Source organism: Schistocerca piceifrons, chromosome 6 (assembly GCF_021461385.2).
Source record: "Schistocerca piceifrons isolate TAMUIC-IGC-003096 chromosome 6, iqSchPice1.1, whole genome shotgun sequence".
Lineage (NCBI taxonomy): Eukaryota > Metazoa > Arthropoda > Insecta > Orthoptera > Acrididae > Schistocerca > Schistocerca piceifrons.
In genome coordinates this window covers 85,904,715-85,927,105 of record NC_060143.1, presented here as the reverse complement: position 1 = coordinate 85,927,105, position 22,391 = coordinate 85,904,715, and positions in this window count along the sequence as shown.

Genomic DNA, 22,391 nt, shown 5'->3' with positions numbered 1-22,391 from the left:
TGTCCAAACTAGTTATCGTCCATGTTTCACTTCCATACATGGCTACACTCCATACAAATACTTTCAGAAACGACTTCCTGACACTTAAATCTATACTCGACGTTAACAAATTTCTCTTCTTCAGAAACGATTTCCTTGCCATTGCCAGTCTACATTTTATATCCCCTCTACTTCGACCATCATCAGTTATTTTACTCCCTAAATAGCAAAACTCCTTTACTAGTTTAAGTGTCTCATTTCCTAATTTAATTCCCTCAGCATCACCCGATTTAATTTGACTACATTCCATTATCCTCGTTTTGCTTTTGTTGATGTTCATCTCATATCCTCCTTTCAAGACACTGTCCATTCCATTCAACTGCTCTTCCAAGTCCTTTGCTGTCTCTGACAGAATTACAATGTCATCGGCGAACCTCAAAGTTTTTACTTCTTCTCCATGAATTTTAATACCTACTCCAAATTTTTCTTTTGTTTCCTTTACTGCTTGCTCAATATACAGATTGAATAACATCGGGGAGAGGCTACAACCCTGTTTCACTCCTTTCCCAACCACTGCTTCCCTTTCATGCCCCTCGACTCTTATAACTGCCACCTGGTTTCTGTACAAATTGTAAATAGCTTTTCGCTCCCTGTATTTTACCCCTGCCACCTTCAGAATTTGAAAGAGAGTATTCCAATCAACATTGTCAAAAGCATTCTCTAAGTCTACAAATGCTATAAACGTAGGTTTGCCTTTCCTTAATCTTTCTTCTGAGGTAAGTCGTAAGGTCAGTATTGCCTCACGTGTTCCAACATTTCTACGGAATCCAAACTGATCTTCCCCGAGGTCCGCTTCTACCAGTTTTTCCATTCGTCTGTAAAGAATTCGCGTTAGTATTTTGCAGCCATGACTTATTAAACCGATAATTCAGTAATTTTCACATCTGTCAACACCTGCTTTCTTTGGGATTGGAATTATTATATTCTTCTTGAAGTCTGAGGGTATTTCGCCTGTCTCATACATCTTGCTCACCAGATGGTAGAGCTTTGTCATGACTGGCTCTCCCAAGGCCATCAGTAGTTCTAATGGAATGTTGTCTACCATATATGTACCATATTTTCTCAAAATTCTCCCAATAAACCCAATTCGACCATTCACCTTCCCTTCTACAATCCTCACATTCTCCTTCCATTTCATACAGCTCTGCAACGTTACGCCCAGATATATAACGACGTGACTGTGTCAACCAGGACACTACTAATGCTGTATCTCAACATTACTGGTTTGTTTTTCCCACTCATTCGCGTTAACTTACGTTTCTCTACATTTAGAGCTAGCTACCATACAGCACACGAACTAGAAATTTTATTTAAGTAACGTTGTATCCTCCTACAGTCGCTCAACTTCGTCGCCTTCGCGTAAACCACCGCATCATCAGCAAATGACCGCAGATTGCTGACAACCCTGTCCGCAAGATCATTTATATCATTTTCGTGTATAGAAAATAAACAGCTCCTATCACTCTTGAAGATACCCTTTTCTCTTATGAACACTCGTAGTGGAGGACTATATACTAGGTTCCCTTATTTCAGAAGGCTTTGAGCCACTCACAAAGCTGTGAGCCTATTCCATATGGCTGTACCATCGTTAACAGTCTGCGGTGGGGCAACATGTCAAATGTCTTGTGGAAATCTAGAAATCTGTAATCTGCCTGTTACGCTTCATCTAGTTCGCAGTATATAATGTGTGAAAAGGGCAAGCTCAGTTTCGCAAGTGCGATGCGCTCTAAAATCATGCTCACTCGTGGACAAGAGCTTCTCGCTCTCAAGAAGCTTCGATTCGAACTGAAAATACGTTCAATGATTCAGCAGGAAACCAATGTTAGGTATTGATGTGTAATTCTGCGGGTCTGCAGTCACCTGCACTTTTTTCCAGCCGCTCGGGGCTTTGTGTTAGGCGAAAGATTTACGATAAATGCAAGTTAAATAAGGGGCAAAAGCCATAGATTACTTTTTGTGAAACCGAACTAGGATTCCGTACAGACGTGGTGATTCATTTGCTTTCGATTCTTTCAGTTGTTTCTCTACGGCAGGGCTGTGTTACTATCCCGTCCATGCGGGAGTCTATCCAATGATCAAAAGTCGGCCGAGGTGGCCGAACGGTTCTAGGCGCTGCAGTCGCAGGTTCGAATCCTGCCTTAGGCATGGATGTGTGTGATGTGCTTAGATTAGTTAGGTTTAAGTAGTTCTAAGTTCTAGGGGACTGATGACCTCAGATGTGAAGTCCCGTAGTGCTCAGAGCCATTTGAACCATTTTGATGATTTTAGAGCACATCGCACTTGCGAAACTCAGCTTGCCCTTTTCACACATTATATACTGCGAACTAGATGAAGCGTAACAGACAGATTACAGAGTTCTAGATTTCCACAAGACATTTGACATGTTGCCCCACCGCAGACTGTTAACGAAGGTACAGCCATATGGAATAGGCTCACAGATATGTGAGTGGCTCAGAGCCTTCTGAAACAAGGCAACCTAGTATGTAGTCCCCCACTACGAGTGTTCATAAGAGAAAGGGGTACCTCCAAGAGTGATAGGAGCTGTTTATTTTCTATACACGTAAATGATATAAATGATCTGGCGGACAGGATTGTCAGCAATCTGCGGTCATTTGCTGATGATGCTGTGGTTTACGCGAAGGCGACGAAGTCGAGCGACTGTAGGAGGATACAACGTTACTTAAATAAAATTTCTAGTTGGTGTGTTGTATGGTAGCTAGCTCTAAATGTAGAGAAACGTAAGTTAACGCGAATGAGTGGGAAAAACAAACCAGTAATGTTGTGATACAGCATTAGTAGTGTCCTGGTTGACACAGTCACGTCGTTATATATCTCGGCGTAACATTGCAGAGCTGTATGAAATGGAGGGAGAATGTGAGGATTGTGTGTTTGTATGGTTCTCCCACGCGAACAATTTCATAAACATGAAATTTAAAACTTCGGTTTTCGTTCAGCTGTCTCCAACTGATACATCAGACTGGTCAACAAGGAGTTGATTGGAAGACTTAGGACCGCTTAGCGACTACAATTTTTTCGGGTTCTCTATCTGATGTTTTGCCAAGATAAATGGAAATGCCGTGAATGGCTAGGGCCTCCCGCCGGGTAGACCGTTCGCCTGGTGCATGTCTTTCGAGTTGACGCCACTTCGGATACTTGTGTGTCGATGGGTATGAAATGACAATGATAACGACAACGCAGCAACCAGTCCCTGACGGGGAAAATCTCCGACTCAGCCGGGAATCGAACCCGGGCCGTTTGGTATGATATTCTGTCGCGCTGACCATTTAGCTAGCGAGGGTGGACTTTTGCTAAAATGTGAAGGTGGTAGCTGCATGCTTCATGCATAGATCTTTTCACAGACGCACGAATGTCTACTAACCTTTGCTGGTCGTCATTTGTGCGTTCACATTTGAATTCAGACCGCAACAGACTTTGCATCCTGAGCGTTTTCCGGATTTCGATCTTAAACGGTGGTGGGTCATTTCCACTTACAGAAGAGTTGGTATACTTTGTTTACCTTCTGCATTTTAGAATCTCCTCTACACTGATTTATTGTTTCCGTTTTCATATTTTTAAAATAGATAGTTATGCATTAAAAACCTGTTTTCCATCCTAGAACCACTTCTATTTCAGTCAAATGAATAGTTAAACTTGGCATCATCTCAACTATTGATTGGTGCAATACATTGTAAAATCGCTGCTTTTATTATCATAAGTTATTTGACACTGCGTAAAGTTGCGCCACATGTTAAACATTAGAGATCTTGAAAAAAATGTCTCTCAGCGCTATGGCACTTAACATCTGAGGTTATCAGTCGCCTAGAACTTAGAAGTACTTAAACCTAACTAACCTAAGGACATCACACACACCCACGCCCGAGGCAGGATTCGAACCTGCGACCGTAGCGGTCACGCAGTTCCAGATTGAAGCACATAGAACCGCTCGGCCACATCGGCCGGCCAATTGGAGATGTTACTGAGGCGCTTTGTGTGAAAAAACGTGCTCTTTGTCTTGAATACGTGGTTGCTACACTCTTTTTTGTACTAGCGTTGTATTCGCATAATGTATCCAAAATCTGGTCTAAGTAGAGCAGAGCTCGTGAAAGCATATTTTGTGTGTCCCATGACATTTAGCCATCTTTTGACTCGGCCCTCGTTCTGTCGACTGACGTATTTGACACTTACAGCGTTGCTTGTCTGTTAGCACTGACAACTCTACACAAACGCCGCTGCGATCGGTCATTAAGCGACGGCTGTCAGCCGCTGCGTTGTCGGTGAGAGGTAATGTCTGAATTTTTGTATTCTTGGCACAGTCTTGACACCGTGAATCGCGGAATATTGACTTTCCAAACGATTTCCGAAATGCAATGTCCCATGTGTCTAGCACCAACTACTATTTCGCGTTCTCGTGATGACTGGGTGTTGTGTGATGTCTTTAGGTTAGTTAGGTTTAAGTAGTACTAAGTTCTAGGGGACTGATGACCATAGATGTTAAGTCCCATAGTGCTCAGAGCCATTTTGAACCATATTTCGCGTTCAAAGTCTGTTAATTCCCGTAATGCAGCTGCAACCACGTCGGAAACCTTTGCACGTGAACCACTTGAGAACAAATGGCAGTTGGGCCAATGCAATGCCGTTTTATCCTTATGTACGCGTACTACCGCCATCTGCATATGTGCATATCGCTATCCATGACTTATGTCACCTCAGTGTATTTAAGAATTATGATCAGGAATTACACGTTTGCCTTATGATGACAGAGCTCAAAATTCATGACCCGAGAGCTACGAGAAGCATTGTATGGAAAGGTATCCATTGTACAGTTTTTCCGTCAGCCCCTGTACTGCCCACGATATAGTAGCGAACTTCCGGCAACGAGCCTGATTGGCTCTAAAGCCTAGTTTACACGACGACACTGGGTTGAAGGCAACTGCGCTACCGGCCGTTTGCGCAAGTCCTCGGTGAAACTAAAGACTTTCGGCACGTTCCAACTTTGGCGACACTTGTTGCAAGAGTTTTGAGGTTATGAGTGTTCGAACAGTGTATGCAAACTGAAATATGAAGTGTGGAACGGAGAATAATGTTCACTTTTTGGATATCTATGCTTTGCATAGGTCTTTGTGGGATTTCAGTGATGCTGATTACAAAAATAAGCAAAATACTGTTGCTCCTGAGACTGTCACGTGCGATCAGAACATAGATAGTTTGACAATATCTGAGCTGCACGGCAAAATTTATTGAACTAGAAGCACATACACAATTGAATTAAGAAAAATACAAGCAGATGTAATTCTAGCCGTGGAAATACTCTCATCTATTAGGGAATATTGTTGACAGAAGGGAAGGTTACACAAATCAAAAAAAGCTGCATTAGTTATTCAATATTTATCTATTTAAAACGTCGCAGCAGTGGTTACCATTCACATATGTTTGAATTATGAAATATTGCCACTGTACAGATCTAGCTTCAAGACTAGTTTGCAAATCATTCTGTTCTTAATGCAGCCTGCTTCGAATAATTAATACTGTTAATGTTAATAATTATTACTGTTAATAATTACTGGTGTTAATGAAAAAGCGTCATCACCAACTAAAATCGCATGCCGAGTGTTCTCGATTGTAAGGCACGCAATGCCATATGTAGTTTCAGTTCTGGCGACAGTGCTTCATGCATTACAGTATCTCTATTTCTTATCGCATAACTAAATCTGTTTAGAAGAAACGTGAACAATTCCGGTGACATTCTAAGATAATTAAAAGAACTTCTTGGGTCTTCCATTATAAATTACTTCAGCAAGGATGCTGAGCGGCCGAGCTGACGTCTTTGCTTCATTCAGTCGGAATACGTTTCTTACTTTTTTCTTATGCAGCGATTCCGCGCAACAAGCTTTAGCTCCTATCACACAACTCGTGCGACGTGCAGCTGTCAAAACTTTCATTTCAGACACGACTCAGGAACCCACAAAAAGATGAAATTGAAGTGTATACTGGTTTCGCCATGTCTACTGTCAAATATGAGACCGCCTGCGTGCAACTCATTCCACGCAGCGAGTGGTGCAACCCAATGTCGTCGTGTAAACAAGGCTTACAGTCTCTTTGGTTGCGACACTGATGGGCGCAGACCAGTGCCGCCTGGCGGTAAGCGCCGCAACGACGGCTGGGGGATTCCCCGTATCGTTCCGGGCGGCCGAGCAGCGCCGCGTCCCCAGAGAGGCGGCGGCGCGCCTGTGGCTGGTGTAGCGGGCTAATTGTACCGGCGTCGCGTCTGATTAGATTCCTCCCGGCGGCTATCGGCGGGGCAGCCGGGCGCCCAGTAACCGCGTTAGCTGCCGGCGTCCGGCCGTCGGTGTCCAGGCTACTGGACTCTGTCTGTTCCCCAGTGGATCGGCTTGTCACCGCGCACAGAGTGGCGCCAGCTGGGGTACAAAACTGCAACTACATCCGTGTTATGGAGACCACAATGAAGTACAAGGCAGAACGTACTAGCCTCTGTGTGTCCGCTGAATTCCTCAGTTTCCTATCCTTGTCTTTGTTTTACGTACACCTGGTGAACGTTAATAAAACTGACAAATTGCAGGAACGGGTTCCTGACTGGAAATGGAGGGAAAAAGCTCCCATCTACATCTACATCTACGTGATTACTCTGTTGTTCACAATAAAGTGCCTGGCAGAGGGTTCAATGAACCACCTTCAAGTTGCCTCTCTACCGCTCCACTCTCGAACAGCACGCGGGTAAACAAACACGTAAATTTTTCTGTGCGAGCCCTGATTTCTCTTATTTTATCGTGATGATCATTTCTACCTATGTAGTTGGGTGCCAAGGGAATGTTTTCGCAATCGGAGGAGAAAACTGGTGATTGAAATTTCATGAGATCCTGTCGCAACGAAAAACGCCTTTGTTTTAATCAACGCCACTCCAATTCATGTATCATGCCTGTGACTATATCTTCCCTATTTCGCGATAATACAAAATGAGCTGCCCGTCTTTGTACTTTTTCGGTGTCATCCGTCAGTCCCACTTGATGCGGATACCACACCGCACAGCAATACTCCAGAATAGGGCGGACAAGCTTGGTGTAAGCAGTCTCTTTAGTAGACCTGTTGCACTTTCTAAGTGTTCTGTCAATGAATCGCACTCTTTGGTTTGCTCTACCCACAATATTATCTATGTGATCGTTCCAATTTAGGTTATTTGTAACTGTAATCCCTAAGTACAGGGCTATTACAAATGATTGAAGCGATTTCATAAATTCACTGTAGCTCCATTCATTGACATATGGTCACGACACTCTACAGATACGTAGAAAAACTCATAAAGTTTTGTTCGGCTGAAGCCGCACTTCAGAGTTCTGCCGCCAGAGCGCTCGAGTGCGCAGTGAGACAAAATGGCGACAGGAGCCGAGAAAGCGTAAGTCGTGCTTGAAATGCACTCACATCAGTCAGACATAACAGTGAAACAACACTTCAGGACGCAGTTCAACAAAGATCCACCAACTGCTAACTCCATTCGGCGATGGTATGCGCAGTTTAAAGCTTCTGGATGCCTCTGTAAGGGGAAATCAACGGGTCTGCCTGCAGTGAGCGAAGAAACGGTTGAACGCGTGCGGGCAAGTTTCACGCGTAGCCCGCGGAAGTCGACGAATAAAGCAAGCAGGGAGCTAAACGTACCACAGCCGACGGTTTGGAAAATCTTACGGAAAAGGCTAAAGCAGAAGCCTTACCGTTTACAATTGCTACAAGCCCTGACACCCGATGACAAAGTCAAACGCTTTGAATTTTCGGCGCGGTAGCAACAGCTCATGGAAGAGGATGCGTTCAGTGCGAAACTTGTTTTCAGTGATGAAGCAACATTTTTTCTTAATGGTGAAGTGAACAGACACAATGTGCGAATCTGGCCGGTAGAGAATCCTCACGCATTCGTGCAGCAAATTCGCAATTCACCAAAAGTTAACGTGTTTTGTGCAATCTCACGGTTTAAAGTTTACGGCCCCTTTTTCTTCTGCGAAAAAAACGTTACAGGACATGTGTATCTGGACATACTGGAAAATTGGCTCATGCCACAACTGGAGACCGACAGCGCCGATTTCATCTTTCAACGGGATGGTGCCCCACCGCACTTCCATCACGATGTTCGTCATTTCTTAAACAGGAGATTGGAAAGCCGATAGATCGGTCGTCGTGGAGATCCTGATCAGCAATTCATGTCATGGCCTCCACGCTCTCCCAACTTAACCGCATGCGATTTCTTTCTGTGGGGTTATGTGAAAGATTCAGTGTTTAAACATCCTCTACCAAGAAACGTGCCAGAACTGCGAGCTCGCATCAACGATGCTTTCGAACTCATTGATGGGGACATGCTGCGCTGAGTGTGGGAGGAACTTGATTATCGGCTTGATGTCTGCCGAATCACTAAAGGGGCACATATCGAACATTTGTGAATGCCTAAAAAAACTTTTTGAGTTTTTGCATGTGTGTGCAAAGCATTGTGAAAATATCTCAAATAATAAAGTTATTGTAGAGCTGCGAAATCGCTTCAATCATTTGTAATAACCCTGTACTTAGCTGAATTTACAGCCTTCAGATTTGTGTGACTTATCACGTAATCGAAATTTAACTGATTTCTTTTAGTATTCATGTGAATAACCTCACAGTTTTCCTTATTCAGGGTCAATTGCCACTTTTCGGACCATATAGATATTTAAATCATTTTTCAAGTCGTTTTGATCATCTGATGACTTTACAAGACGATAAAACACAGCATCATCTGCAAGCATTCTATGACGGCTACTCAGATTGTCTTCTATGTCGTTAATATGGATCAGGAACAATAGAGGGCTTATAACACTTCCTTGGGGAACGCCGGATGTTGCTTCTGTTTTACTCGATGACTTTCCGTCTATTACTACGAACTGTGACCTTCCCGACAGGAAATCACGAATCCAATCGCAATATTCCGTAGGCACGCAGTTTGGTTAGAAGACGCTTATGAGGAACGGTGTCGAAAGCCTTCTGGAAATCTAAAAATATGGAATTAATTTGACATCCTCTGTCGATAGCACTCACTACTTCATGAGTATAAAGAGGTAGTTGTGTTTCACAAGAACGATATTTTCTGAATCCGTGCTATATGTCAATAAATTGTTTTCTTCGAGGTACTTCATAATGTTCGAATACAGTATGTGGTCCAAAACCCTACTGCAAATCGACGATAGTGATACAGGCCTGTAATTCAGCGGATTACTTCTACTTCCCTTTTTGGGTATTGGTGTAACTTGAGCAATTTTCCCGTCTTTAGGTACGGATCTTTTTGTGAGTGTCTGGAAGTGCATCGGTACCACAGAAGATTGTACTGACGAATGAAAGTTCCTTTGACCACATATTGTGTGTTCCTCGGCGTGTAGGCGGTGTGAATAACGTAGCCTACTGTAAACGGCAGAACCGTCCAGGAATCACATTCAGAACGAGTCGAGATAGTGTTCGTGTAGAGCCAAGTAGATAGAACGGTCGAGAGGCAGCACGGCTACACCAAAACAAGTACCCTCAAACACACCAACAACATTACACAACATTTCAAGCCCTCTTTAAGCGTTTGTGTGAAGTTTTTGTTGTGGTCTTCAGTCCAGAGACTGGTTTGATGTAGCAAGGTTCTTCATCTCCCAGTACCTACTGCAACCTACATCCTTCTGAATCTGTATAGTGTATTCATCTCTTGGTCTCCCTCTGCGATTTTTGCCCTCCACGCTGCCCTCCAATACTAAATTGGTGATCCTTTTTTTTTCTTTATTGTAATTTTAATCACCTCATACAAGGCGGGCTGGCAGCAGCATATTACGCTGCTCTTCAGCTTTGAGTGGGACAATAATATGACATATAGGTGGCACAGACAATACAATAAAAACGGCGGACAAAAAATGTAGATACAAAATACAATAAACATGAAGCCGTTCACGCTGAACGAGAAAAAAGCACTAACACTTGTTGCCACGGCGCACACAACACGGATGACTGCGACGGCACACGTGAACAGTGGCGGCGTGACGGCGAAAGAACACTAAACACAAAACGAAGGCACACACACGAGACACTGATGGCGATGATCTCCGGCGCGCGAGAGTCCACTGAGCACTTACGAGTCTGGGGACCTGCCAAGAGAGGAGGAGGAGGAGGAGGGGGAGTGGGAGAGGGAGAGGGCAGAGCAGAGATGCCATGGGCAGGGGAGATAGGGGGAGGGAGGAAGGGAGAGGGGAAGCCCGGGGAAGAGGGGCGGAGGAAGGGGGATGAGGGAAAAAGGAAAGAGAAGGGAGGGAGGGTGCCTAAAGGAAAGGACACAGGAAGTGGGGGTAGGATCAAAGTTGATAGGAGGGGTAGATGGAGGGGAGGAGGAAGTTATCAGGGAGGGGGAGCTGGCGGAAGCCACCTTGGGAGAGGGTAAGGAGGGTGGAGAGATGGAGACCTGGTGGAACATGGGAATACAGGTGCGGCAGCAGGTGGGGGTTGGAGAGGATGGGTGAGACAAGCAGGTGAAGAGGATCGAGTTTGTGGGAGGTGTACAGGATCCGTATCCTTTCAAGGAAAAGGAGGAGGTGGGGGAAGGGAATGAGATCTTACAGGATCTGCGTGGGGGAGGGGAGACAGATGCAATAGGCGAGGCGGAGAGCATGGCATTCGAGGATTTGAAGGGATTTATAAAAGGTAGGGGGGGGGGGCGGAGATCCAGGCCCGATGGGCGTAACAAAGGATAGGGCGGCTGAGGGATTTATAGGTGTGGAGGATGGTGGATGGGTCCAGACCCCACGTACGGCTGGAAAGGAGCTTGAGGAGACGGAGTCGGGAGCGTGCCTTGGCTTGGATTGTCCGGAGATGGGGGGTCCAGGAGAGGCGACGGTCGAGGGTGACGTCAAGGTACTTAAGGGTGGGAGTGAGGGTGGTAGGATGGCCATAGATGGTGAGATAGAAATCAAGGAGGTGGAAGGAAGGGGTGGTTTTGCCTACAATTGTCTCCTGGGTTTTGGAGGGATTGACCTTGAGCAACCACTGGTTGCACCAAGTGGTGAATCGGTCAAGATGGGATTGGAGAAGGTGTTGGGAGCGCTGCAGGGTGGGGGCAAGGGTAAGGAAGGCGGTGTCATTGGCAAACTGGAGAAGGTGGACGGGGGGTGACGGGGGCGGCATGTCCGCCGTATACAAAAGGTACAGAAGGGGGGAGAGGACGGAGCCTTGGGGCACACTGGCAGAGGGGAAAAAGGTGTAGGAATCTGTGTTATGGATGGTGACGTAGGAAGGACGGTGGGAGAAAAAGGAGCCGATCAGATGGACGTAGTTAATGGGAAGGGCGAAGGTTTGGAGCTTGAAGAGGAGACCGGAATGCCATACACGGTCATAAGCACGTTTGAGGTCCAGGGAGAGGAAGATTGCAGAGCGACGGGAATTAGGCTGTTTGGAAAGGAGATGAGTGAGGTGAAAGAGAAGGTCGTTGGAAGAGAAGGACGGCCGAAAGCCACACTGGGTAACGGGAAGGAGGCGGTGCTGGCGGAGAAGCTGGTGGATGTGTCAGGTGAGGATAGATTCCAGGACCTCGCTGAAGACCGAGGTAAGGCTGATGGGATGGTAGGAGGAGACGGTGGATGGCGGTTTGCCAGGTTTAAGGAACATCAGGATATGGGAGGTTTTCCACAGGTCGAGGTAGTAACCGGTGGACAGGACTACATTGTAGAGCCTGGCCAGGGTGGAGAGGAAAGAGACAGGAGCTTCACGAAGGTGACGGTAGGTGACATGATCGTGACCAGGAACGGTATTGCATTTTGTGTGGAGTGTAGCAATGAGATCCTGTGTAGTGATAGGGGCATTGAGTTCCATGTGCGCAATGTTGTCCAAGTACTGCAAACCAGGTGCGAGGGGAGGGACAGAGGTGCCAGTTCGATCGCGGACATCCGGGAAGAGGGAGTAATCAAACTGGGGATCATCGGGGATGGAAAAGACATCGGAGAGGTAGGCAGCAAAATGATTGGCCTTACTAAGGGTGTCAGGGAAGGGGTGATCATTATGGAGAAGAGGATAGTAGGGGGAGGGTTTAGTTCCGGTAAGGCGACGGAAGGCTGACCAGAACTTGGACGAGTTAATAGGTAGGGTAGCATTTAAATGGATGCATGTCTGTCGCCAGTCCCGGCGTTTCTCAGCCGCGAGCAAATTACGAATGTGTGCTGGTGCTGCCGGTGGCATCATAGTGTGTCCGGGTCACGCGTGTGGAGAAAGGCATGGTAGAGACGACGGGATTCACGAAGGAGGAGGACAGCCTGTGGGGGTAAGGTACGATGGTGGGGGTGGATGGCGACAGTAGGGATGTGGGCCTCGATGGCCTCAGACAAGGTCTGCTGGAGAAAGGAGGCAGAATGGGTGACATCATCAGGGTGGTGGTAGGTGAAGGGGTGGCTATCGACCTGGGTGGAAAGGGTATACCGGTAGGCATTGCAGTTGGCACGGGAATAGTCATGGACGTACTTTGGAGGAGGGTCATTATGAGGATCATGGCGGGGGCGACGACCGTCTGAAACAGTGAGGAGGACAGGAAGATGGTAGCTACCAATAGGCTGCAGGACATCCACCATTATGCGGCCAAGGAGGTTAGGGGAGAAAAGGATAACATAGGGAGTGGAGTTGGATTCGGGATGGGTGTTCTGGGGGATGGGGATGAGGTCGCCCTGAAGGGAGGAGATGAACCGATGCCACCACCGTAACTGGGCGGCGGAACGACTATGGATGTTGAGGTCAACGGTGATTACGTAGGAGGAGAAGGTATGGTCAATGTGGGAGAGGAAGTCGAAGGGAATAGGGGCGTTAGGGCGGACATAGATGGTGGCGCAGGTGACGGTAAGGCCGGGGAAGAAGAGACTAAGGATCAGGTGTTCGGTGGGGTCGGGAAGGAGAGGTTGGAGCCGAACGGGGATCTGGCGGTGGTGACCAATGGCAACTCCGCCACGCGCAATCGGGAGGGGATTATCGGAGTGGTGAAGGAGGTAGGGCGAAGTGTGGATGGTGTGGTGGGGTTGGAGGAAGGTTTCATTGAGGAGGAAGGCATCCACGCGGTGGGTGGCAAGGGTGTGCAGGAAGAGGTTTTTGTTGGCGGGAAGGGAGCGGATGTTGTTGAAACGATACGGTGCTGTCGCGCCATGACAGGGATTTAGAGGAGGGTGTCGAGATGGGAGAAGGTGAAATGGTCCTGGTTGTTGGAGTAGGTGGTGTACATTTTTAGGTGGAAAACGGAATGGGTGGCGAGGGATATCTGTTGGAGGGTGTGGGGGCGCTGAAAAGAATGAACATTCTGAAGGACGATGGTGAGGAATCTGTTGGTGTCCTCAGCGATAGGGGTGGGCAAAGGGAATTGCCGGGAGGGGTGGGGGCGTCCAGAGGGCGGACAGGAACAGTGAGTTCAGGAGTGGTAGGAGGTGGTCAGGCTTTACATTTCTGGGAGTAAGTAGGTTGAGGGAGGTTACAGGTATTACTGGAGGGAGGGGGGACTGGAGATTGGGGCACTGCCGTAAGAAGTGGGCTTGTCTACAGTGCAGGCAGGTAGGGGCCTCGCAGCACTCAGATGTTGTGTGTGCATTATACTGCAAGCACCTCTGGCAGCGGAGGGATTGAGGAGGGGAACAGGAGGGGTCAACATGGTAACGTTGGTGAAAAAGAAGGGCACCCTCCTTCAGGAGATGGTATATGGATGGGGCATGTTCGGAAAAGACCCGCTAAGGCGGGTAGGGCCGGCTGAGTTGTGGATGCGGCGAACCGCAAGCACCTCCAGATGGGGCTGCGCCTTGAGCTCCGCCAACACCTCCTTCTCCGTGATTGTCGGACTAAGCCGAGTGATCACGGTGGTGAAGGTCAGCGGGCAATGCAGGGGTTGGGGTTAGCAGGAGGGAGGCGGGGAAGAAGCAAGGGTGAGGGAGGCATGAGGGCCAAAGCAGGTGACAGGGATGCGGGAAAGGAGATCTGTGTGAAGGATGGGGCTGGTGGAGGAGATGAGTACCGAATCACGTTGAGGAGTGAGGAGGGAGATGGGGGCACCGGGAAAATGTTGGCGAAGGAAAAGGGTGAGGTTCCGGGCCTCAAGAAGGGAAGGATCAGGACGGGAGAGGATGTAGCAGTAGGAGGAGGGGGGAGGAGGAGGAGGAGTAGGAGGAGGAGGGGGCAGGGACAGGTGGCGAGACATCCATGGCATGCTGGACAGGTGAAGGGGGACGAGGTGGAGCCTTTTTGGATGCAGAAGAGGCAGGGGTGGCGCTAGGACGTTCGACGGCGGCGGAGGTGGTGTGGGGGACGGGAGCAACTGGAAGGTGGCGTGGCGTGGAGGGGCAGGTCCTGGTGCTGGAGTCGGCGCCGGAGATGGTGAGGGCGATGGCGACGGTAACAAAGACGATGATGAGGGCGAAGGGGAAAGTTGAGCATGGGCTGTGGCCACCACCCTGGCAGGGGCCGCGGAAAAGGAAGGAGCAGTGGGGGGGAGTGGAGGGAAGGGATCAGAGGAGGTGAGGCATGGAGGAGCCGGGGATGGAGCAACAAAGAGTGAGGGAGATGGGAGAGTGAGGAGAGGGGGGATGGATTGTGGGGGGGATTGGGCACACCACGTGATGGTGGTGGCGGCGGCGGAGGGAGATGTATATACTATGGCAGTGGTGGTGGCTGTAGTGGTGGTGGTGGGGGCAGACATGGTGACAAGGGGAAAAGAACAGGATAGGACAATGAAACAAACGAGGGACGGACAACGCGACGAGAAACACAGAGTAAAAGGGACGGAGAAACGACGAAGGAGACTGGGGCTGAAGCCCCACTCTGCTGCCACTAGCGGGGGAGGCGCCCTGGCTGGCCGGCTGGTGGGGACGCTGCTGCTGCTGCTGCTGCTGGCTGGGACCGCTGCTGGCTGCTGGACGCTGGTTGGTACCGCTGCTGGACGCTGGCTGCTGGCAGGAACCGCTGTTGGCCGCTGGCTGGGACTGCTGCTGGCGGGGACCGCTGCTGGCTGCTGGCTGGACTGCCGCAGGGTGGTTGGAACCGGCAATACACCTAACACTTCGATTAGAACCGAAAGGCCAATCGAAGGGCGGTATCCTTCCGGATTACCGCCGGAGATGGTGACCCCTTGATGCCTGAGGTTATGCCCTACCAACCGATCCCTTCTTCTAGTCGAGCTGTGTCACAAATTTCTCTTCTCTCCAATTCTATTCAATACCTCCTCATTAGTTATGTGATCTACCCATCTAATCTTCAGCATTCTTCTGTAGCACCACATTTCGATAGCTTCTATTCTCTTCTTGTCTAAACAATTTATCGTCCATGTTTCACTTCCATACATGGCTACACTCCATACAAAAACTTTCAGAAACGACTTCCTAACACTTAAATCTATACTCGATGTTAACAAATTTCTCTTCTTCAGAAACGCTTTCTTTGCCATTGCCAGTCTACATTTTATATCCTCTCTACTTCGACCATCACCAATTAATTTGCTCCCCAAATAGCAATACTCCATTACTACTTTAAGTGTCTCATTTCATAATCTAATTCCCTCAGCATCACCCGATTTAATTCGACTACATTCCATTATTCTCGATTTGCTTTTGTTGATGTTCATCTTATATCCTCCTTTCAAGGCCAGTTTGTGTGATAGTGGGTCCTTTTAGACAGACGATTGTGCAGTGAGGCGGCGGACTGTGTATACACCAGATTTGGATGACCGGTTTCTACAGGATATTGAGACTAACTGTAGTACAGGCTCCGGACAAGTGTCCAGCCCATATGGTGTAACGCAAAGTATGATTATGTGTATGCCGAACACCAACCTCTGCTATCCCTGTCACCTGCAACGAGTGAAAGAAAGCTATCAGCTGCGGATTTTCCTCTACACGAAGAACTCTGTCAAACTTTTTGTATATACACTAAGATGGTATCTGTTCTTTCGAACATGTCCGAAAGAACAGATACCATCGGTGACCATGCAGCTCGTTAGAATGAAATTACAATGAAAGGAACACCCTTAGCTACTTACAGGCGTTGACATACGTCACCGGGGACAGATGAAAATGTGTGCCCCGACCGGGACTCGAACCTGGGATCTCCTGCTTACATGGCAGACGCTGTATCCATCTGAGCCACCGAGGACACAGAGGATAGCACGACTGCAGGGATTTATCTCGGGCAGGGGCACTACGAATGTAGTGCGGGACAGTACGTTGAGAATGTGGGTTTCGCGGGAGGCGTGCCAGAGATAAATCCCTGCAGTCGCGCTATCCTCTGTGTCCTCGGTGGCTCAGATGGGACAGTCTGCTTTCGGCCGGTGAGCGGCGAGGACGTCTTGTTTACGTCCCGTCTGCAGGGTCGCGAGCGCGCGTAGTTTGTTTACTTCTTCGCCGCAGCTAATACTCGCGTCCGTTCACATTGAGTCGCCATGGCTCATTCGTACAGAAAAGCTACCATCAAGATCAGCTTCCAGCTCGACCACGAGTCTTTGAAGTCGAACGACTCATTCGTGACGAAGTTCAAATAACAACACAGCACATCATCGGTATCCACCTATCCATCACAAGTAGCGTCGTTTACGTCAAGATGGTCGATGACGAGTTATGTCACGCAGTTGTGAACAGATGCGCGAACACTCTCAAGTTCAAACACTCCGATGGTCACATCGGAGAGGTTATTGTAGACCTTGCTGGACTAGGATTACGCACAATAAGAGTCTTCGAACTCCCGTTCGAAGTGCCACCGGACGTAGTTACCTCAGCTTTCCGCCCTTATGGGACGGTAATTAGCCACGTGGCCGAAAAATGGAACACCTTCGAGACGTACCAGGTCCTCAACGTCGTCCGACAAGTGAAAATTGAATTAAAGAAATCATGTGCCATCCTACTTAGTCATAGGTGGCTGTCGAGCAATAGTAATTACGACGGACATCCTCGTACTTGTTCTGGTTGCGGCCAGGAGGGGGGATGCTCTCGGCGTGTATTCAACGTCGGGTTACACAAATTCCACTACATGACACCGCCTCCTACGCTCGCGGCCCTCCCCCTCAATTACGCTGAGGTGACACGATCGACCGTCATGACAGACGACAAACCCCTTGGAAGACAGGAAGCGTTAAAACGCACACCTGTCGCCAGTCCTAGACTGACCAACAACATTAAGGTGTCTGCAGAGATTGAAGAACGCCGACCATCGACTCCACATGAAGATTCGGACGAGAGAATGGAACTCGACGCTAGGGTTGTACCGATCTCTGCCGTTCTACCTGAGGGGGATGAGATACGGGAACCACAAACTCTTTCGGACACAGAAACCCACGTCCGCAAACAAAGGTCACCGAGAAAACATAAAAAGCGACGTCGCACACCCTCAGTCGATTGCCTCCAGCGGACGTCTTCTCCAGTTGACGACCGGACGGCCGACGAAACGACGAGGGAAATGGATGACACAGGATCGTCCTCATCTGTCACTTTGTCTGATTTTGACAAACCCGATTCCGCTCTCTAGGGCAAACAGATGACCAGCACAGCGCCCGCCGTTGGTACACAACCATAAACAACTGCGGATTCACCCTTAGTCACTCAGCCCACGAGTGTTCTACCGCAGCCACCGTTAACTGACGGACCTTGGGAGGATGACATTGAAGACGATTCTACGCCCGCTGTGGTGGATGAGGCGAGGGGTCTCTCCTCCCACACCTCGGCCCCTCCCGAGTAGCAACAGATGACGGCGCGGACGCGGCCAGCAGATCACAGGCCTTACCTTTTACGGCGACACTGACGGCGGCCCCCACCGCAGGAGACGATCTACAGACCTATCGCTTAACGACCATCAGCATTAACACCATTCGGACACGTACGAAGTTGTCGTTGCTCCAAGACATGCTCGTTGCAGCAGACGTTGACACTGTCTTTCTCCAAGAAGTCTTCGTCGCCGATTTCCCGGGTATGTATGGTTATACGGCTCGTGTGTCCCACGCCTCGCTAACTAACAGTGCAGTTCTCCTCAGAGAGGGCCTCGAGGCGGACGAAGTCCGATACCTCCCCGACGCTAGAGGAATGGCCGTAACGGTGCAAGGCGTCCGGTTTATCAATGTGTACGCCCCTCCCGGAACGAATCGCCGTCGTGACCGATCGCTCTTCTTTGCGGAAGGAATAGCGCCGCTTTTTCAGGGCAGGCACGGTGACTTGATATTGGGGCCGATTTCAATTGCACCCAAGCACCTAAAGATCAGCTGCCACGCCATTCACCGTGCCCCGAACTTGGGACACTCATCGGCGATCTCCAGCTGGTAGATACATGGGAACATGTCTGAGGAAATAGACCGGGATACACCCATTTCACGAGTCACTCGTCTAGTCGCATCGATACGATTTACGTCTCCCGTTCTCTCGCGGCAACGGTGAGCGACGCGGAGGTGTGGCCAGTAGCCTTTTCTGATCACGAGGCCTATATATGTGCCGTCACACTTCGTCGCCAACGAATGCGCCTCCTTGCCACCCACACCGGTACGACAGTTGACAGTTCGCGTGCGAAGGCACAGATCGTAGCCCATTTGCGCCGACACCTCGAAGGGACGATCGTCCGAGCGCGAACACAAGACAGACTCGCAACGGAACGACCCACCATGTACCACGTCATCCGAGAACGTACACTGCGAAGACGGGCGCTGATACATGCCATCACCACTGAGGACGGCCGTCATCACACCACAAAACGCGATATTGCTGCAGCCTTCTTCGAGCCCTACCTAAAGGTAGGGCTCGAATACAAGATTACCGCCCACTAACACTCATCAACTGCGACATGAAGATATTCACTATTAGCAAACCGTCTACGACCGACCCAACCTTACGTCATCTCACCAGATCAGACTTCCCTAGGGGGTATCAACAACATCCACACAGAACTGTGTCGATACCGTGACTTAATAGCCCTAGCCAGGGCACGCCGCATCCCGGGAGCGCTGGCATCACTAGATTTTAGCCAAGCTTTTGATCGAGTAGATCACGCGTACCTAACGTCCGATCTCCAGCACATGCAGTACCCACAGCAATTCACAGACGTCGTGATGCGTCTCCTCCGAGGGGTGACTTCCAAAGTGCTCGTTAACGGGCGTCTCTCGCAGTCCCTCCCGATTTTCCGCTCCGTGCGTCATGGCTGCCCCTTGTAGACGTTATTATATGCTCTGGCACTGGAACCGCTCCTCTGTGGCCTCCGTCAACGCCTCACCGGTCTTACCTTACGTGACGTCACATTTCGCTGTACAGCCTATGCAGGCGACCTGGTTCTCGTGTTCCGCAATCGCGACGATGTTATCAGAGCACTAGAATGGATTACCACGTACGGTGTGGCTTCCGGCAGCTGTCTCAACGTCGCCAAATCGGTCGCCATGGCCTTAGGCGACTGGTTGACCCCAGCGTGTGTCGCACCCCTACAGCTTCGTTGCAGTATTAAATGTCTCGGAATAGAGTTTCACGACGACATACGGCGCACTGCGGCTCTTAACTATCGCCACTTATTACAACAAATTCGGGTCCAGATCTTCAACCTTCGTCTGCGGACCCTCGACATTCTCCAAAGGACACACTTTGTCAATGTTTACCTCGCATCGCGCCTTCCACACATAGCGCGTGTTCTTCCAATACCGTTACTGATGGCTCGACGTCTATTAGCGGCATTCGGAGCCTACGTCAGCACAAGCATGCTCTTCAAAGTGAGTTATGAGTCGCTGACCCTTCCCCCAGAAAGGGGAGGTCTTGGTCTAGTCCATGTCCACGACAGAGCTGTGGCCCTGTATGTCACCTCACACATCAAGCTGTGGCGCCACCACCCGGAAAGTTTGACAGGTTTGCTGTTGGAGTCCTCAGCTCCGTCCTTCCTTATGCCCCCACTGACGACGCAAGACATACCCCCACCCTTCTACTACTTCGGGAACTTTTACATTGAACACAGCTATGTCCGTATCGGCGCGGGATATATATCATGTCCTACAGCAGAGGCGTCCACCAAACATCGTGGAGTCCAAAAGCCCTCAGGTTAATTGGAAGGTGGTGTGGAAGACGATTCACGCGGTTACACTGGACACAGACGTCCGAACCACATGGTACATCACAGTCAATGGTAAACAGATCACCCGATCACGCCTCCACAAGATAAACATGGCGGAATCGCCTCTATATGTAGACTGCGGGATGCCAGACACGGGCGAACACCGTCTCACATGTGGCACGTCAGAAGACGTATGGCGCTTGGTGCGACAAATTTTCTCGTATTTTCTACGAGTGACTCCGGAACACATTACACCTCGGTTTCTACTATTTCCGGATCAACAGTATTTCCCGCGCACCAAGACCAACGCAGTCACGTGGATCCGTGCGCATGCGGTACACTACTTATTTCACGATGGACCTAAAGATGTATTCGACTTTTGGAACTACCTACAAGAACGTCACTGCAAGATCGTACCAAACCCAAAATACAGATAATATTTTTCTAATTACTTCGGGAGTGCCCTCCGCGACCCTCCACGCAGCTGGATCAGCAACAGGTAGGAGAAGACACCCATTGAGTGAGCTGACAAGACTAAGTTGGATTCTCGGTGGATTAACATACGACATACGTGAAGACGTACCTGGATGATGAAGCGTAAGGAGAGTAGCGACACCCCCTTTTGCACCATGTACGCAGCACTTTTTTTTTCGTTTTCCCCATATACATTACCTCAGGGTAGGAACGTGCCGAAATATTGTTTTCTTTACTCAGAGCAGGATGCGCTGCCAGATACATTTATTTTTGTTGTGGTATAAAGTAAACCCAAATTAAGAATATATTAAAAACTGTCAATAAAAATAAATAAATAAATAAATAAAAATTTCCACAAAAGATTTCCCCGTACCATCCCCGATTCCTTGATTCCTTGGCGGGCGAGGAGGACACTGTGACCAGGCCTCGGGTTACGACCCCTGATCGCTCTGCCCTCCCCGCCCTCCTAATAAAAGAAAATAAAAAAATAAAAAAGTGGAAACCGTCGCGACTTCTAAACTTTGGATCGCCTGTTCGCGACAACTGCATTTTTTTACCACATTTCGGCCTTAAGAAAAAAAAAAGATGGATAGAGCGTCTGCCATGTAAGCAGGAGATCCCGAGTTCGAGTCCCGGATGGGGCACACATTTTCATCTGTCCCCGTTGAAGTATGTCAACGCCTGTAAGCAGCTAGTAGTGTTTCTTTCATTGTAATTTCAATCGTTTTCGTGCCAGACCGTCACAGTTATGGGATTTCTGTCATCAGTACTTTTTAACGGCGAAGCAACATATACCAGAAATGGCATCTGCGGTCTTCATAGTCATCTGTGGGCTGCAGAAATTCCTCAGTGAATGGTTGAGGGGTCTCATGAGTATCGGCTCAGCACCAGTGTGTGGGCAGGGATTATTCAAGGCCATATAATAAGACCACTTATTACTCCACAGCACCTCGAACTTATTGTGTCTGGATTGCTTGAGACCATGCCTTTGACAATACGACAGGGTATGTTCTTTCTGAATGACATCTTCCCTGGACGTTGGATAGGATGCAGAGGCCCTGCAGCATGGCATGCTAAATCACCGGACTTAGACCCCCTGGATTTTTGCCTCTGGGGGCATCTGAAAAGCTTTGTGCATGCTTAACTAGTTCCTGATGTGCAGACCCTTCAACAGTGTCTTCGTGACGCCTCTGACGCTTTTTCTGGCCACTGTGGTCGAGCGGTTGTAGGCGCTTCAGTCCGGAACCGCGCTGCTGCTATGGTCGCAGGTTCGAATCCTGCCTCGGGCACGGATGTGTGTGATGTCCTTAGGTTAGTTAGGTTTAATTAGTTCTACGTCTAGGGGACTGATGGCCTCATATGTTAGGTCCCGTAGTGCTTAGAGCCATTTGAACCATTTGTGACGCTATTCGAAGATGCGATGTGTGAACGTTTGCGTTGCATCCCACGGAGGCCGCTTTGAACATCTGTTGTGTCGTGGACGCGACGCACCTCTCTACTGCGGTCCAGAACGGTTTTCTGTCATTGTACGTACAACGTCCATTTGCATACGCATGTTCGTAGGACCTTTTCCCCTCTATTTCCAGTCAGAAATTTTTCCGAACAGTTTGACTGTTTTATTAATGTTCACCCTGTATAAAGTAAAGTCCTCGAAGGTGTTCTTTAAATTTTGAAAGAAATGAAAATAGGCTCGGGCCAAGTCGGGCCAAGTCGGGACTCCAGAGAGCGTGGTCGATGGAAGTGAACCAATCATGTCGGATTGTGCCAACAGTCGCAGCGCTCATGTGTGGTGTGGCATAGTCATGCTGAAGGAGAGGATG